This window comes from Mustela nigripes, chromosome 2 (assembly GCF_022355385.1).
Source record: "Mustela nigripes isolate SB6536 chromosome 2, MUSNIG.SB6536, whole genome shotgun sequence".
NCBI lineage: Eukaryota > Metazoa > Chordata > Mammalia > Carnivora > Mustelidae > Mustela > Mustela nigripes.
In genome coordinates, this window is record NC_081558.1 from 95,997,400 (window position 1) to 96,015,797 (window position 18,398).

Below are 18,398 nucleotides of genomic sequence, written 5' to 3' on the forward strand. Positions count from 1 at the left end.
TGGGAGACTGGTCAGAAAAAGAGAATGCTAGGAGAGCCAGGTGATGAGCAGGAGAACTCTCTGGGTTAAGGATCAATGTGTCCAGGGCTGCATGGGGCTGAATAATTTGTTGAAGAACTAGTGATGTCTAGGAGGCTGGGAAGAAGGCAGGAGAGAAAATGACTGAGCTGAAGTGAGGTGCAGTTTCAGCAGGGAGAGACCTGATCCATGTATCTCAACAGGCCCTGTGATGCTGAGTGTAGAAGAAACAAGAGTGTATGAAGGGGAGACTGTGACCATGGCCCACATGAGAGCAGATAGAGGACAGGACTAGGGAGAGGGCATGGAGAAGGAGATAAGTAGTCGGAATATATATTTGGAGGTACAGAAAATTGGATGCAATGATTACTATATTTTCATTAAATATTACTGCTTGGGATAAGCCAAGAATTGCTTGCTGCTGCTGGCAGCAAATCCCTGTTTAGACTGAATCGGGGTGGAGGATGATAATTTGTTTTTCATTTCTCATGGAATGAGAATGAGAAGTCATGGATCACTCCTTTTTCTTGAGAGGAGCCCTTTCGCTCCTGTGCACCCTCAAACCTCCCCCCATGTGAGCTCAGGGTCTGCAGGCTAACATTTACCTTCTGAATTTGCTTTTAACCAAGTGGTTTCCAAACATTTTACCCCTGCTACCCCTAAGCTGAGTCTTGGCTGTGGGACACACACCAGAGATTCTCCAGTCACGTGTCCCAGGAGAGTAGTGATAGTCATTAGTTCATTAAATGCTTGGCACTGTTCTACATGTTTAACATATGGTTGACTGATTTAATCAGGCTGTTATCCCCATTCTGCACATGAGAAGACAGAGGTACAGAGAGGTTAATAACTTGCTCTAGGTTGTATATGTAGCAGATGTTAGCACTGGTAACTGAACCCAGGCAGCCCAGTCCAAAATCCACAAACTTGGGCCCTATTCTACATGTGTGAGCAAAACCGTGGTCTTCAGATGGTGGGGCATTAGGAGTACATTTCATTCTCTGTGTGAAAAGACTGTGAAAGACTCATGAAGTGACTTTGCCTTCATCATCCCCATCAGACCACCCAGTAATGGTGCCAAAGGGCATTTGTCCTAAACATGCCCACCTTGTGTCTGCATAGCTAGTCCTTCTCCAAACCATGGTGGTCTGCCTACCCCCTATCCAAAGAGGCAAGGTGGTGTTGAGCCTCCTGCAGGGGGTGCTGCTGACTAGACCAGGGTTCAGCCCTTGATCCAGGAGGGATCTGTTTACAGGGTGTTGAGAGCCCAGAGGTGGTCAGCAATGAAGGGCTGGCCCACCGAAGAGGATGAATCAAGCTAGCTCATCAGCAAGTTCTCTGTAGGGCTTTGCCTAGAGGATACAAATGCAATTGGCCCATAACTAATAAGAGGTCATGAGGGAAGACATGCAGAATCTAATGAGGAGGATGGGCAAGATGGCACACCACTTCCAGGCCCAAGTTTCCCTTCCCATACATTGCCTCTGAACAGCAATACATTTTTCTGATAAGGAGGTTTCTCAGAAGGCTATAAATGCCATGGGAGGCGTTTTCCTGATAAGGAGTCTGTAGGACAACTGGGATGCCCACATCACTGACAGAGAATGGCCAGCTGCTCTCAGTTTGCATTTCTAGGAAGCTGCTACAAGTGAAACCCCAGACTTCCTGGCAGAAGAAATTGTATTTTTTTATTCCACTAGAGTGGGATGTTGGTTGGGATGGATGGTCCAACTCCTCAAACTCCCCCAATGTCATCATTCCAGGGGAAGCATGCCTTTGACAGACTGTATCTTTGTCATTGCTTTGCATCCTCTTTCAGATTCTTAAATTTATGATGTGCAACCTTCTGCAAGTTGGTACAGGACACTGTTTGCTAACATATTCTCTGGAACTCTAATCTTATGACATTCCCCTTTCCATTCCTTCCTTCTCTCTTCCTTCCCTTCTCTTTCTTTCTTTCTTTCTTTCTTTCTTTCTTTCTTTCTTTCTTTCTTTCTTTCTTTCTTTCTTTCTATCTTTCTTTCTTTTTTCTAAGTAGGCTCTGTACCCAGAGTGGAGCCCAAAGAGGGGCTCAAACTCATGACCTGGAGATCAAGACCTGAGCTGAGATCAAGAGTCCGATGCTTCACCTACTGAGCCCCCCAGGTGGCCTTTCCCCTTTCTGTTCTTAACTTCCCCCTCCCCCAGGTGTACCAAGTATAAACAGCTTTGAGAGGAGCAGCCTGCTACTTTGGTTAGAGACTCACGAAGCACATTAGTGTGTCACATAGCTCTCAGAACTCTGTAACAAGGAAACTTCTTCAACATTGCCTTTCCTAAGTTTTCCCAAATGGAGTTGACCTCCCAAAAACCTTTCTTTTCATAAGATAGCTACTAATAACACACAGAATCTAGATTCTGTGGAATAGACTTCAGAAAATTTTACTCTAAAAGATTTCAAGCATAATCGTTCAGCATGCAACAGACCACTGGCAGCTAGTTCTGTCTTGGGCCTTGTGCCAGGCCCTGGGGCCACTAAACTTTTAGGTTTAGGCCCTGTTCCTAGGGACCTCAGCTGGGTGAAGGAGGCAAGAGGGAAGAACACAGGGAGGGGTGCCCAGGCCATCCTGAGACAATGAAAGTTCTCTGGAAGAGGGGACGCTTGAGATGAGTGTCTAAGAACAGACAAAGGCCCAAGGCCTGCAGTAGCCATATTCAACATAGAGTGGATAATTAATACAGATCATTCCAGAATGGACTGAGCACAATACTTGATGTAGTAAATGCTTAACCATCACTTTCTAGTTAATGGGGAGAAACTATAGATTTTGGTTCTCAGCAAAAGCACCTTTAATGATTAAGCTATAGACATTTTTCAGGCTCATTTCCTTTGTAATTGAGAAATTGGCGATTTGGAAGAGCCATCTTGGACCCCTACACAAAACTTACTGACCTGTTTCTGACATCACTGGAGCATGTGGAGCTGACATTGCCAAGGGCTAGTTTAGATAAGACTGGGCTGAGGACCTGGCACAAACATGTCTGTCTACCTTTGCTGAAAGTGACCAGATGGAGGGAGAGGTTTATGTTTTCTGGACAATCACTAATAAGCCACTTAGAAACCATATCAATTCACTCTGAAGAGAATCAATTTTTTTCCAAGTGCAGAATATAATTATTTCTGATACCTGCTATGTGCCTAGCACTGTGCTAGATGTTTTCATGCAGGTTATGTCATTTAATCTTCTTAATGTTCCTATGGGGGTAGGAAGATGTTATGTTCATTTTAGTTATGAAAAAAATTGTGGTTTAGAAAGTTAAAGTGATTGGCCAAAGGTGTCAGTAGGACACAGATTGAGGAATGTTTGAGGGCAGATCCAAGTGCTCATCACATTGTTTTATGTTGTCTTTTGTAAGATGGGGAAGTGAAGGTAGACAAAGAAAGATCTCTGACCCACACTTTCCTTGAGACATAGACCAAGTACAGCCGAGAAACCACCCTGATCCTGGGAAGCCAGAGCCTAGACTTCCATTTCTCACCCACTCCTGACTATCTAGTTGTGATAAAGGATAATTTTTTCTTTTCCCTCCTATACTTCTTGCACTGTGTGGGTGAACTTTCCCCTTGATCTGTGAGGTGATTTTTTCTGCAAATATACTTTACCATCAAAAAACCATCAACACCAGCTGTGGTTTATTGGCTGCTTTATTGGCATTTAGTGGAGAATGCAGAACATATTAGGGTACTTCCTTCAGCTCTTTTTTTCTATTCGCAATGTTTTGGAGGTGAGTGGTATACCTTTATATTTAGCATGCTATTAAGGCTAATTATACTTCTGAATCAAAGGAGATCGCTCAAACTAAATGGGAAATGATTAAGTGCAGCAGAGTCTGATTTTCTAGTAAGACAGGGCTCTGAAGAAACCTAAATGTAGAACTGGGATTTCCATCTACTGGGGAGATGAAGACACAGCCCTCATAGTGATGGAGGGTTGGAGGGCATGAATTTGTTTTCTCCTGCTGCATCTCTCCTTGGGGTGAAGAGCCCAGAGTCAAATGCTGTTCTTGGTGCTGAAAATTTTTTTTCCACAATGATGAGGGAGGGCTCAGAAAACCACATCATGGGTTAGCACCCTGGAAAAGTTTGTTTTTAAATTTTTATTAAAAAGTCACAGTCTCCCTCTGGAAAAAGAAATTAACTCATTTCTTCTTGATCTGATTGCATTATTCTAACACTCATCAGCATGGCTGAATGTCTGAAACCAGGAGGGCCTTGTTGAGTCTGGGGCTCCACGATATGTCTCCCCATCATAAATTGCCTTCATACCTCCAATAGGGAGCCAAGGTGCATAACCCAGGTTAGAAGGCACAGACTCTGGGATATGAATACTGGTTTAATGTTTTCTGATTTGTGTTTAGATGCAGAATATTTTATTGAAAATCTCAAGTAGATTCCTGAGATGTACAATAGATTATAATTCCTTGCTTTTTTGAAATAGGGGAGAAGTCTGAAACTGCAGCCACATAGTTCTACCCCCAGGAAGCTCTTCAAGAGTATATGTGGATACCCTGTGGTTTGATGGGATAAGCCCCCAAACCAGTAATTTTAGTCCAGTCTTTTCCTGGCTCTTAACTGCTGCTTACTTTATTTCCCCATTTGAAATTAAGTGCAGAGCACCTCCTTCAGGAAGGTTTCCCTGATTTCTACTCTGAGGTAGAGATTGTGCTCCATTAATCCTGTACTCCCTATTATCACTACACTGATCACTCTGTTGGGTAAGAGTGTGTCTCTTCTACTGGACACAGAATTTCTTGAGAGCCAGGATCATGTGCTTGGAACATGGTGGGTATATAAGGAATACTAATAGGCTGATGTTTAATGGGCCTCCCACTCAAGGCAAAGCAGGAACTCATCTATAGCATTTTCAAGAAATAATTTCACGGACTCTGCTTCCACATCTCCAGGGGTAGGGAAATCGCTCCAGACTGAGGTATCCTTTTCCATATTAAGATTCTTGTTATAGTAAAAGTCTTCCTCTTCATTTTGAGCCAAAACTTGTCTCCCCATAGCTGCTACTTTCTAGGGCTATACAGAATAAGCTGGTGTCACACTCCTATTTCACAATTGGACCTTCAAGCACTTGAGGAGAGAGATTATATTCCTCTTTTCTGGGCTAACCTCCATCTAGTTCTCATGGGACATTAGTTTGAGTCCTTTTGCCTGTTTGTTGTTTGTTTCTGCACACAAAAAGTTTGTCTATATCTTCCTAATATCTGGAGTTGGATTTTGAAAGTTGTATATGAATAAGCATCTCACATTTACTGCTCTTAGCTTGTTAAATTATTCTTCAGTGTCATCCCAATACTCCAGTTTAGCATATCTCCTAGGTTTGCTCCTCTATGCTTTCAGGGTCCTTTTCTGTCTCATATTGGAAAACTTTCAAACTCAAAGGTAAGGAGATATCCCACAGCCTTTTACTTCTTTTAGGAGAGTAAAGCCGGTGCAAAGCCAGTATCTCTTTCATATAGGTCACCTTGAGTTGGAAATAAAAAAGTAGGATCTGGGGTGCCTGGGTGGCTCAGTGGGTTAAAGCCTCTGCCTTCAGCTCAGGTCATGATCCCCGGGTCCTGGGCTCGAGCCTCTCATCGGGCTCTCTGCTCAGCAGGGAGCTTGCTTCCTCCTCTCTCTCTGCCTACTTGTGATCTCTGTCAAATAAATAAATAAAATCTTTTTTAAAAAAAGTAGGATCTGTGAAGGCAGGGAGATTTGTCTGTTTTGTTTACTGCCATTTCCCTAGTATATGGGAAAGTGTTGGGTATATTCTAGGTGCTCAGTAAATATTTGTTGAATAATTGAAACATGAAACATGAATGCTGGCATTTTGTAGACCCAAGCACAATGGAGATGATGCCAGAACCCATGTCTGAAGAATCAATTGACTATCATCCAGGGGTCCTTGTACTTCAATATGCAATGTAAGATTCTCTCCCACCTCTTTCTCATGTCTGCAAGGTGGGAAGGTACCTGGGCAGGATTAATTTATTTCCAGTAAATGGTGCCGACAACATAGGAAAGCCAAATGGAGCCTGATGATAGGAAATAGAATGAGTAGAAATGTTGATAAAAATACCAAGGATAGTTTATATTTTGGGGGCCTTACTATGTGCTTAGCACTTCACATGTATTTTCTCACTCATATTCTCACAGTATCCCTATTATTTTAGAAAGACAACATAATTACAAGTCCTACTGTCTATCCACAGCATAGATCCCCTCAAGTCCTGCTAAGCTACGAGTTTCCTGAGGGCAAGACCTGACTCTGGCCTTGGCTGAGTCATTCGGTGTCTATGTACAGGATTGACCTTAGGGAAGACCCATTTGCCTGAGACAAAGAAGATAAGAACAGGGGCAACTGGGGAAAATGAAATCTACTGAGAAGCTGTTCTTATTCCTGGAATTGGGAATAGCTTGGTTCCATGGGAACATGAGAATAAAGTAAAAAACTTGTATATATGTATGTGTGTGTGTGTGTGTGTGTGGTGTACATACATATACTTAATAATAGATGCAAGCATGTTTTCTTAAAGTTAGTTTTAGATAAATTGGAATCTGATGCTTTAAAAGCCAAGATTGTCTTCTTCTTTTTTAAAAAAGTAAAAATGATTAAGGTATAATTTAATACAGTAAAATCCACCCCCTTTAAGTGTACAGCTCAGTGAATTTCAACAAATGTATGCAGTCACAACCACCACTATACTCAATATATAGAACAAGTCCATCACCCCAAAAATGTTCTCTGTGTCTCTTTACATCAAATCTCCTCCTGCTACCTCCATTTCTGGAAACTGCTGATCTTACATTTGTCCCTGTAATTTTTGTCTTTTTCAGAATGCCATATAAATTGAATCATACGGTATGGAGCCTTTTGTGCTTGACTTCCTTAACTTAGCATAATGCTTTTCAGAATCATCCATGTTCCTGCATGTATCAGTAGTTGATTCCTTTTTTTTTTTTTTCCCTGCCTCTTCTGTTTTCTGGAAGAGATTATGTAATTGATATTATTTCTTCCTAAAGTGTTTGCTAGAATTCTCCAGTGTAGTCATTTGAACCAGAAAGGTATATTTTGAAGAACAGGAATTCATTGGCTGTTTTGGATACTTGGACATTGGGTGCAGGGATCACTTTGCCCTTCCTTTTCTCTCCAGGGAGGGATTGGCATGTCCATATATCCCTGGAAGACCCTCTAGCTGCTGCCAGGTGGGTTACAGATCAGAATGTACAGAGTGGGGGTGGGGGGAAGAGGGAAGAAACTGGTGGCAGGAGTGAAATGTCAAAGAAATGGCAGTCAGGGCTTTCAGAGCAGAGCCCAGGAGATAGCAAAACAACATGCTTCACACCTCCTCATGGCCTGTTTATTCAGGAGAAAATCACATCATCAAGGTCACATTGTTGTTTGTTTGCTATTTCTATCCTCCTAGAAGGAGAAAAAAAGCAAGTTTCAGAAAGAGGTTCCTTTTCAGGAGATTTCCAGCCTTGTGTCCAGACCAAAGTGGTTTGGATGAGCCTTAGAGAAATATCTGATTGCTTTTACAGGCTTGGTGAGGCAAAACTTCCAGATGATTTGAAGTGTTCCTAGTGGTACTAGAAATTCTCAGTATTTAACTCCCTGGGGTCTTCCCAATGGGGACAGTATTGATTTGATCACCCTTGGGCTCATGCCCTAAGAACAAATCTCTGTGGCTCTTCTGGGACAAGTTTGCTGACACTTTGGCCCTGGAAAGTCCTCCAGCTAAAACTTGACAGGACAAGGATTATGAAGGCATGCCCCACTTGAGTGCTCACAACGACACACACCATTGGTATAAGGTGTGGCCATTTCTGATGTTCTGATTATAGTGCACTGCTCCAGAAGGCAAGGACTTTTAATCAACATCAACAAGAAGGGTGCCAGACATAGACAATGGTAGCCCACTAAGGAAAGGGGTACAGAGGGGATTGGGGTGCCAGGACCAAGTAGCCTTAGAAAGTTCTCCTGGGAGCTTGGCCTCATCTTGTGTCTTATCCTCATCCCTCACTTTAGCTCCCCACATTCTACCTCCTGCCATTAGCACCCTATCCACTCTACCTTTACAGCTCTTCAGCAGTTTTCTGGGGTTTGTGTGTTGGGGGGAGGGAGGTGACTTCCAATAAGCTGCTTCCCTAACATTTGTTGAGCAACCACTATTTGTTCGATGTCCCATCTTTGTGCTCCCATAGCATCACCAAGTGATAGCTAAGCAGTGACCCACCCCTCCTGGGCAGAACTTGTCGGGCTAATAGGTAGGCTATTAATAATTGAAAAGCAGTAAACACTTCACACCTGTTAAGATGGTTATTAAAAAACAAAATATAACAAAGCAGAATAAAATACACATTGCTGAGGGGGGGGATATAGAATGGTGTGGCTGTTGTGAAACATGATATGACAGTTCCTCAGAAAATTAAACATAGAATTACCATAGGGTCCTGCATTTCCCTTCTGGGTATTGACTAGAACACAGGGACTTGAAGAGATATTTGTGCCCCCATGTTCATAGTGGCATGTTCACAGTAGCCAGAAGGAGGAAGCTACTATTCATCACCACCTGATGAATGCAAAAAAGTAGCACCATTTTAAAGGAAAGAAATTCTGACACATGCTCCAACACAGATGAACATTTTTAAAGACGTTATGCTAAGAGGAAGAAGTCAGTCACAGAATTACAAATACTGGATGATTCCACTTCAATTAGGCACTTAGAGCAGCCAAACTCATAGAGACAGGAAGTAGAATGGTTGCCAGGCACTGGGGGGTAGGGTTAATGGAGGGTTCATGTTTAGTGGGAAGAGCGTCATCTGGGGAAGATGAAAACATCCTGGAAACGGATGGTGGTGAAGCCTGCAGAATATGAATGTATTTAATGCTACTTCAAAATGGCCAACATGGTCAATTTCCTGTTATGTATAGTTTACCACCAAAAAAAAAAAAAAAAAAAAGCAATACATTCAATCCTCCTCAACAAAAGACAGAGTAAAAGCAGAGTCACCAAGCTGCCTCTACACATTTATTGGGAGAATACCTGAGATAAGCTCTATATCAGTTCATTTACTGTCAAGTGTTATCCAAATATAGGAAAATAAATAACTTTCCAGAAGGGCAGTCAGTATGTATTCGTTAGGATGTTTTGCGTTGCAGTTAATAGAAAATTCAACATAAGCTGACTTAGAAAATGGAGGGAATTTCCTGGGTTACTTAAGTAAAAATGTCCAGTGGTAGGTGTAGTTCATCAGGGCCCTGACTTTTATTTCTAAATATTTTCCTATCCTGCTATTCACTGAGTGTTGCCTTCACCATCTTCCAGGTTACCCTCATGTAACAAAATGACAGTTTTCTGAGAAGCAGTGTCTCCCATGTGCTGAGGGAAGCAGAGAAAAGAGACAGAGAAACAGTACTCTTGGACTCTTGCTAGATTTCCATTCCTGGTTATAGACCTCTGGTCTCCAGCTGCTTATCCGTAAGAGCTGAGAGCCAACTCACACCCTTAAAGTAAGTTCTTTTCTCCTCCTCCTCTTCCTCCCCCTCCTCCCCCTCCTCCCCCTCCTCCTTCTCCTCCTCCTCCTCTTCTTCTTCTTCTTCTTCTTTTGAGATTTTATTTTTTAAAAATAACCTGTACTGAGGGTTGCTGGGGGGAGGGGGTTTGGGAGAAGGGGCTGGGATTATGGACATTGGGGAGGGTATGTGCTTTGGTGAGTGCTGTGAAGTGTGTAAACCTGGTGATTCACAGACCTGTACCCCTGGGGATAAAAATATATGTTTATAAAAAAATAAAATTAAAAATAAAAATTAAAAAAAAAATAACCTCTACATCCAAGGTGGGGCTCAAACTTACAACCCCAAGATCAAGAATCAGCCAGGTGGCTGACCGAGCCACCCAGGTGTCTTATAAATTCTCTTTTTCTGTTTAATCCAGACTCAGCCAGTTTCTGTAACTTGGAATCAGAGTCCTAACAAGCATGTCAGAACTCCTTCTTTAGTTTATACCTTGCCTTCTGTCCACCCGCCTTTTCTGTTTAGGCTTCTGAGTGAGTTATCTCTGCTAAGGGAAACAGGCTGTGGAGCTTGGAATGCTATGCTCAGAATTCCCTCACCAATCCTGCCCCAGCCTTGAACTGGCTCATTGTCCTACAACCAAACTTGTGTGTGTTGACTTATTTCCTCAGGGGCTTCCAGGCCTCTTCTCTAAGAATACCCCTGCTAAGCAAAGCCAACTGCCCCTCTGACACCTTTAAGGGGGTGTATTTCAGGATCAGGGTGTGGCCCTTACTAACTATGGCTCCCTAAATTTATGGTAAATCCAGGTATTGAGTCAGCCACTTCCTGCGTCCTCCCCCGGCCCAGCATGTCCACGCTTACAGCTGGATCTAGAGACAGACTGATTGATTGATGATGAAGAGACAGTGCTCCATTTCCGATTTCTCACAAGAACTGCCTTCTTTTACATAATAGATTCCCTGGCATGATAAGACATTATATTAGTTTAAAGTAATTGCTTATGCTAGTCAAATTGCTCTGCTTAATTGCTTCGAAAAGTGAATAGAACTCAGGAAGGGAAGAGCTGTAAAGGCTGAGTCTGTTCTCCAGCTGGATTCTCTTACAAGCAGATATGAGTGAGTGGCTTCTAGTTTAAAAGAAGCTGGATGATTAACTAGAGCCACATCTAGTTTCCATTAGGCCTCAAGGGTAATGGAAAGAGAGAGGTATCTGTTCTGAACAAAACAGCGTTAGGTTGCTTAGTCTCTTGTTAAATCAAACTGTAGACCTCGTTGGGGATCTCCCTCCCTCCCAAAACAAGAATTTTGTTTATGTTTTGCCCATGCAGCTGTTATTCCATTATTTCTTTATATTTTCCAAGAGCTGGAATTTGGAGAGAAACTGGTCCTCTTGAATGTCCTCACATTATTATCTATCTATCATCTATCTATTATCATCATCTATCTTCTTAATGTTTAATAAATTGAAGTGAATTAAGTACTTCCATTAAGCAGGGAAGGTATGGAGATCTTTGGAAGAGGACAGGTATGCAAATTAAGAAAAGAGCCTGATGAAGTTTTGTGTGCTGAGTCCAAGGACTCTTGATCTCAAGATGTGATAAAGTGGAGGGTTGTGTCTAAGAATATATGAGAAAATAAAAATTGGCTTTTTTGAATTGGAAAGAGAGAGCTGAGGCGGACAGAAGACCTCCCGAAAGTCAGTCTTCATGAGTTTTCACTGCAGTTATCTTGGAAGGATATTAAGAAAATAGGTGGTGGTGATGGAGGGAGAGGGGGTGGGGAAAGTTTGGGGGAAATAATGTTTTTGAGAAGCATTAGGAGAGAGAAGAGCAATTTGGAGGCTTTTCTGTACAGTCTGAAAAAAACCCTCATGTTTTCTGTGCAAAATGATCAAAGACAAGATTCAGGAGGGAAAAGCCTCAACCAGCCTAATCTTCAGCAGGGGCTCTGGCTGATGATAAAACTTTCCATGGTTGGAAATGGCTGAGGTGTCAGCCTGAGTCTTCTTCATCAAAGCTACCACACAGATTCTCATTAGAAGCAGATAGATGACCATCTGCTGGTCCTGGTCACATGCTTTCCTACGTAGAGGGGAAGTGGACATGGTGGGTCTGTGGCCAGACTAGTGTCCACTTCAGTTGATGAAGTGGCCAGAGATTGTCTGTCACCATACACAGAGGTTCTGGGGAACTGTAACTTAGGCTGGGCCTAACAACATGGGGGTTTGGATGGGTTTGCCCCCCACAGAACCTCCTAGAGCTTGAAAGACAGTGTTATGGGGCCCAGGGCTTTGTGGGTTGATCAGGTAAGGTATGGAGCTTAGATCTCTCCTCTTTCAGAATCAGCTAGCCACCCCCAAATAAGAACTGTTTCCTGAGAAAACAGGATTTCGACTTTGAGTGTAAGCCTCAGTTTTTGTCATCTGTCATGTCAAGGTTGTCATGTGCCTACGTCATGAAGCTGAAATGCAACAACCTAAGGCCTTAGCATGTGCTTGGCACATATAGGTGCTGAATAAATTTTAGATACTGTTGGTATTAATGTTAGTATTTAATATGTTCCCCAGGATACTCCTTATCACTCAGGAGAAAAGCACATATTCTAGATCTTTCGAATGGAGACATTGGGTAGAAGGAATTGGTCATGCACATCATGGAAGAGCTGAGAAACCAAACTATGGGATGGTGAGGAACCCCAGAGTTTATCAACAAGAGGAAGTTGCTTTCAGTTCCAGTGCTGGGTCTGTTTCTGGAGTATTTTATTCCCCCAATTTTATCTATTCATCTAATCCTACATGAATATAATACTGTCTCAATTACTTTAGCTTTAGCTAAAGTACTAAAGTACTTTCAATTACTTTAGCTTTTTGCCATCTTAGCATATATGGCAGAAATGTCCCCTCTCCCTTCTCCTTTTCCTTCCTCTTTCTCTTAACATTTTTTTCTTGCATATTTTCTTTTCTGGGATAAACTTGGAATCTGCTTATCAAATTCCAAAAATAAATCTATTGGACTTTTGATTGGACTATGTTGAACAGCAAATTAATTTGAAGAGAATCATCATCTTTGCAATAGTGAATTTTTCTATGTAACAACATGGCTATCTCTCCATTTATTCAATGCTTTCTTATGTCCCTCAGTGAGACACTCATACCTTTATTCAAGCAAGTCTTGCACATTTCTTGTTAGACTTATTCCTAGACTTATAGTTTTGGTTGAGGACATGAATAAGGTATTTCCTCCCATGACATTTTGTAATTGGCTATTGCTGATGTAGAGAAAGATCCTGTTTATTGTATGCTTTTGTACCAGTCACTTCCCCAAACTCACTTGTTTTTAATGGCTCTTTAGTGCACTATCCTGGGTTTTCTAGGTAAGGAATCAGATAGTTTCCCCTACCACATTTAAGCTGTTCTTCCTTTTATGCCTTAATTCCCCACATGCGCTCTATAATTTATCTCATTGCCTTTATATCCTGTCTTGAATTGTAGTAATGTCTATGTATTTTATTGCCTATAGTAGATTGTCTGAGAGTAGAAATTGTCTTATTTATCTTTACGCCATCTCTCCCCATTCCCCCAAGACCCTAGCATATTACTTGGCATAAAGTGTATAGTATATGATCAATAAATGCTTCTGTAACAGGCATGCTTTGTAGTATAGTTAATTATGCATATTAAATTCAGATTAGATTGTGTGTTAAAATAAGTTTGTTTTGACCAACCATATGCTAACCTGACTTCCTTGTAACCTGAAGCTTTTCCCCAGTTCAGGAACTAAATGGCAATCACATTGCCCTGGGATCTGGCGTGGGGGGTGGGGCTCAGAATACAACGGAGAACAAAGATGTCAAATTCTTGACTTTGGAATGAAAAATCCAGGACCAGACAAAAAGGCAAGCTTTGTGGTTCAATGGAGTTTCATTTCCCTTTATATTCAGCCCAACACACACACACAAACACACACACGCACGCACACACACACACACACACACACACGAACATCCTAAAACTAAAAAAAGATTGTGAAAAGAGGGGAGGAGGGCAGACAGCAAAGCCTCACGAAGTCAGCAGAAAGAACCTGCTGCCTGGAACTCTGTCTGAGCAGGGTCATCAGTGACCCAGGGAAGATGTCAGTCTTGCTGTGCATGAGGAGACGACACTGCCCCCGCTGAGGTGCTGTGTTTGTTGTCCTTTAAGAATTTCATTCTTCTACATATAGCTGTCCAGTTTTCCCAGCGCCATTTATTGAAGAGGCTGTCTTTTTTCCACTGTATATTTTTTCCTGTTTTGTCGAAGATTAATTGACCGTAGAGTTGAGGGTCCATATCTGGGCTCTCTACTCTGTTCCACTGTGTCTGTTTTTATGCCAGTACCATGCTGTCTTGGTGATCACAGCTTTGTAGTAAAGCTTGAAATCAGGTAACGTGATGCCCCCAGCTTTATTTTTGTTTTTCAACATTTCCTTAGTGATTCAGGGTCTCTTCTGATTCCATACAAATTTTAGGATTATTTGCTCCAGCTCTTTGAAGAATACCGGTGGAATTTTGATTGGAATGGCATTAAAAGTATATATTGCTTTAGGCAGTGTAGACATTTTAACAATGTTTATTCTTCCGATCCAAGAGCATGGAATGGTCTTCCATCTTTTTGTGTCTTCTTCAATTTCTTTCATGAGTTTTCTGTAGTTCCTCGAGTACAGATCCTTTACCTCTTTGGTTAGGTTTATTCCCAGGAATCTTATGGTTCTTGGTGCTATAGTAAATGGAATCGATTCTCTAATTTCCCTTCCTGTATTTTCATTGTTAGTGTATAAGAAAGCCACTGATTTCTGCACATTGACTTTGTATCCTGCCACATTGCTGAATTGAGGCAGCCCAAGAAGATCACTCCCTGGTGTTAGCCAGCCAGTCACTGTTGAGGAGCTAACAGGAATGACACCTTCCTGGGCCCTGAGGCTTGGCTACATCTTCAGCCTAGCCTCCTCATGCAACACTCTGCTCTCCATGAGCAAGCACCCTCCTTCGCTCCTGGGGAACCACAGGGGGCCTTGACACCTAGGGCAGTGGCAGTGACCTAGAAACAAAGCCCTCCTCATCTGCATCCGCCCAACCCTTGGCAAGGGCGCCTAGAAGAAACCTGCTCTGTGTCTCCCACTTGGTGGAGGTAGAGGGGAAACAATCACCTGTTTACAGGTCATCTTTTGAGGGCAGAGATTGGCTGAGTTGATGGTCACTCTCCCTCCATACCTGCCCTCCCACCTCCAAGGCCTGGCAAAGGGCCAGGTGCAGGAAGGATGTTCAGTAGGTGAAGGTGTGCCACTCAGCCCAGGCCTGCCCCAGGATGCAGGTGGAGTGGTGGCTTAGAACAGCGGGAGCAGAGAAGGCCCCTTCCTCTCCATCTCAGACCCTATAAGAGGGGTCCCTCCTATAAGGTACCAGTGAGTGGTGAAGCTGTTGACTGTCCCCACCAGGGCCTTCCTGGGAGCCTGCTGTACTCATGGTTCTGGGACCTCAGTCTACCTAGCTCTTCAGCCCTGTGGAGGACTTAGCCACAGGGTACTGGGCCTGGGAGAGGCATTGGCGTGCAGCACTGTGTCACCTGGGGGATTGAAATGGGTGCCATCAGGATGTTTCCAACTGACCCAGAGGCCTAAATAAACACTTTAGAAAACTAGAGAATGTCTAAACTGGGAGGGTTTCAGAGGTGCTAAATGCAACTTCATTCTTGTACTGCTGGGGCCTGTGAGGGGTAGTGGCAAGCCTGTGGTCCCACGACAGAGTCACTTTCACACCGCCGCCCACCCTAAGCATTAAGTCCTTAACACCTCTCTGATCACAAGGCAGCCTTAACTGCCTGTCTCCACCCAATCCATTGTAGCTCTGCATCTCCATCTTTTCCATCCATTCCTGCTCTGTTCCACTTCAGAGCCACGCTGTGAGATCAGGCCCATCCTGCCTCCTCTCCTGGAACATCCAGCATGCGGACTGGGGAGCAGCCACCCATTACGGACGTTTGTTGAGTGAATATACAAACGTCACCGCCACATTGCTGAATCAAAATATGGGTTAAAAGGTGAAACAAAGCCACTCTCCCTCTCCCCACTGTCCCCTGACAACTGCAGGCCTGAAGTAAGCCAGGCACCCTCCCAAGGCTTCTTCTGTCTGAGAAATGGGAGGAATTATGGAAGCTGTAGAGGCCCCATGGGGTCATGCCACACTGGGCTCTGGGAGCTTCCTCCTTCCACGGTGCCCCAAGCTCTTCCTTCTGCACACCTCATGGCTCCAGTGTTGGTGTCCTGGGCTGCCCTACCAGGCACCACACGCTAGGCGGCTTAAACAGGCACTGGTTTTCTCACAGTGCGGGAAGCCAGATGTCTGAAGGCCAGGTGTCCAGAGGGCTGCTCCCTTCTGGAGGCTCAGAGGCATAACCCCTTCTTGCCTCTCCTGGTCTCTATTAGCCTCTGGCAAACCCGAGGGTTCCTTGGCTTATAGACACATCCCTGCAATCTCCACCCATCTTCACGTCAGCTTCTTTCCTGCCTCTCTGTTGTCATTTTCTGTCTCTTAGGAAGACATTCTCATTGGATTTGAGACCTCCCTAATCCTGTATGCTCTCCTCTTGATCCTTACTTTAATTACACCTGCGAAGACCCTATTTTCAAATAAAGTCACACTCTGAGGTTCCAGGTAGACAAAGAGTTTTGGGAACACTCTTCAGTCCACTGGGAATCTGATAAGTCTGTTGCTCAGATTTGGTTCTCTGTTCCTAGGCATCCAGGCACGTACCTTCTAGTCACAACCAGGTTTGGGAGTGACAGTCCCCAAATCTTGCAAAGGGGCAGGAGGGGACAGAGACAGGTGACTGTTTCTGTGGGTCTGCCTGTGCACGGTGCCCACAAGGCCCCATAGAGCCTGACCGTATGTAATCTTCCTAGTGGCCTCCAGGAGATATCATCCTCATCTTCCTAAACAGAAAAACACAGGCTTGGAGGAGTGAAAGGGCATCTGAGACTATAAAGGACACACCAGGGTTCGAGCCCAGGTCTGTCTGACCTGAGCCCATTTCTTTCTATTCCACCTGTTATACATGAGTGACTACTGGATGCTCGGGATACCGCAAGGCAAAGGCCCCATAACACAGACCTCACATTCTGTGGGGGAGGAAAGCAGTGAATACGCAGGATGATATCAGTAAGCTATAAGTGCTCCGACCAACAGCAAGCCAGGGTCATGGGACAGGGACCGAGGATAAGCAGCTTTAAAGCAAAGACATCTCTGGGGAGGGACACCTAAACCGAGACTCCGTGTCAAGAAGGAGCCAGCCAGGGGCACAGTCCAGGCATGGAAAATGGGAACTGGAAATAAACTTAGCAAGTTATAAGACGAGAAAAAAAAATATCCAGTGGGATTTGGATGAAGGGGGAAGTGACGGTGAAGCAGAGAAGGCAGAGGTCAAATCAAGGGAGGCTTGTAAGTGGGATAAAGATTTTGCATTTTCTTTGAGACTGTTAGATTGTCGTCTTGCGTTTTCTTTGAGGCCTTGAGAAGGACTGGCTCAGATGTGGGGTGTGATATGCTCTAATGGGTGTTAGATGCCCTTTGACAGAATGGATAAAGAAGATGTGGTCTATATATACAATGGAATATTACTCAGCCATCAGAAAGGATGAATACCCAGCTTTTGCATCAACATGGACCGGACTGGAGATTATGCTGAGTGAAATAAGTCAAGCAGAGAAAGTCCGTTATTGTGTGGTTTCGCTTATTTGTGGAGCATAAGGAGTAACACAGAGGAGATGGGGAGATGGAGAGGAGAAGGGGGTTGGGGGAAATCAGAGGGGGAGATAAACCATGAGAGACTCTGGGACTCTGGGAAACAAACTGAGGGTTTCAGAAGGGGGGGGGGGGGGGGGTGGGTGAGCCCGGCGATGGGTATTAAGGAGGGCACGGATTGCATGGAGCACTGGGTGTTATATGCAAACAATGACTCATGGAACACTACATCAAAAACCAATGATGTACTGTATGGTGACTATTGTAACATAATAACAACAAAAAAAGAAAAAAAGAAAGAAAAGAAAAAAGGAATAATTCACTCTCTTCTATAGAGAACTGCTTATATTAGGCCAAGTGGGGAGCCAGAGAATGGGTAGGAGCCTATAGCAGCTGTCCAGGTGAGAGAAAGCGAAGCCTCAGGGCAGGATGGAGGCCAGGCAGGTGCCCAGAGGAGGGCGGAAAGAAGGATTTCAGGGGCAGAGCTGGGTTGGGTAAGGGGTTATATACATGCTGTGACTTGGAGGGGGGAGCAGGGGCAGCTCCTCTGTTTTGACTTGAGCAAGCTGGTGGAAGTAGGTGCCCCTTTACTAAGAAGAGATGTCTGATGAAGGCAAGAATTTCACTGTGTGTGGGGGGCAACAGTGGGGTGGGGACCCCTTCCAGGTCCCCACCATTTTAGTGCTTCCCACCCCTGGCAACTCTGCAAGATGTCAGCTGCTGGCTGCTTGCTAGTGTACAGTGGCCCATCATATGGTTTTCCTCTCCATCAGCTACCTGAAAGGTGGAGTGGGAACACCCACAGTGGCACTGAATGGATGGAGAGGGGAGGGGGAATTCTGGACCTGGCTTCACTCTGCAAAGCAGCTTGGCAGGGCAGGGACACTTCTGGGGAAACTTGAAGGCATGCACTGGGGCCTTTGGGAACAGGAAAGCTTCAGGGATGTAGTAAAGGGGCCCAGAACCAGGAAACTGACACAGGAAAGAGCAAATTGAGCCAACTTGCCGGTGGCAGGAACAGCAGCCTGAGCAGCAGGGTCCAAACCTGGGAGGCGTG